Source organism: Bison bison, unplaced genomic scaffold (assembly GCF_000754665.1).
Source record: "Bison bison bison isolate TAMUID 2011002044 unplaced genomic scaffold, Bison_UMD1.0 scf7180017864383, whole genome shotgun sequence".
Lineage (NCBI taxonomy): Eukaryota > Metazoa > Chordata > Mammalia > Artiodactyla > Bovidae > Bison > Bison bison.
This window is the reverse complement of record NW_011494955.1, coordinates 7,490,603-7,491,959: the sequence shown is the minus strand read 5'-3', so window position 1 is coordinate 7,491,959 and position 1,357 is coordinate 7,490,603.

Here is a 1,357-nt window from a genome sequence, read left to right as displayed (position 1 = left end):
GCGGGTACACTTCATTAAGAAATCACCGTCTCCCGCCTGCCTCCCCTAGGCTACCCTCCCGCGCTCACGTGACGCCGGCGGTGCACGTGACCTCCTGGCTGGGTTTCCTGGGGTTCCCACCCCTAGAGGCGGGGCGGGGCGAAAGGGGAGATGTCTCTGCTGATTGGCTCGGGGTGGGGGCAAAGAGGAGGGAGCTGGGAGATTTAAAGGGACAGGGTACCGCCCCCTGGCAGGCCCAGGGGAGGGAGAGTGAGGAGAGTGAGGCTGAATTTGGCCGACGCAAAGGGGTCTGGAGAGAACAGACAGTTCCTGGGCACTTCCTCCTAGGCTGAGGAGGGGTACGGGGAAGACTGATTCCAACCCACTAAGGTTTCTGACTGGATGGGGGCTTGGAGCTAAGGGTGGAGGAGACACCGTGTTTTTTTTTCTTAATAAATAAAAAATCTAGAAAGCACGCGGAAGCGCACCGGCAAGGAGTAGGGAGCCCCGGGTCTGGCCTTGCCTAACTACCCGGGAACTCCGGCTGGAACCCGACGCCGACGCCAACAGCAAGACTTTAATGTCGGGACTGGGTTTCCATTTCCGACTTTCATACACTTTCTCCAAAGCTCCAGTTGTCTGACAGGGACCCTCTCTAGTCTGGTTGCCCGCAGGTCTTCCTCCAGCGGAGCAGAAAACTGGGAGAATGTCATAACTCCCAGACACAAACATCATCACACCGAGGGCAGGATGCTCTCAATGAAAAATTGAGATAGAATAAAGGAGAGAAATGGAGGCATTTCAATACACAGTAGAGTTTAAAAGCCTCGGAGTGAGATTTTTCAAAGGAAAGGGGGAGGAGGAGCAGGGATTCGGTCTAGGAAAGCTGAAAAGCCCTGGATGCGAACCAGAGCACGCGCTCTCGGATCCATATACAAAAGGAACGTGGCATGAGGGAGAGTAGGCAGCGCTGCCCCTTTGGAGGAACGTTTCCCGGGCGCTACTCTGGGAGACCCCAGGAGGCCCGACCCCAGCCCCGCGGATCCGTCGCCGCCCTCGGCCATAAGCTGAGGAGCCAGGCAGAGTCTGGATCAACGCAATTCCCAGCCGGATAACCCCAACTTTAGCTCCCAGAGCATTCTTGGGGTCACTCCCTTTTAATGTGAAGTGTTTCAATGCTTTGAACTTACCTAATCTTTCAAGAAAAAATCAACACCAATTTATTAATTTTCTAAAAAAAATTAAAAAGCCACCTTTTTCCCTCCTCCCAATTTCCCGACTTGTCGGACTTCTGTGCTCAGTTTGGATATGCTTTCCAGAGAGCATTTCGGTGGGATTGAGCCATGTTCCCTTTCAGCACAGGGCCTCCCTGAGGAGA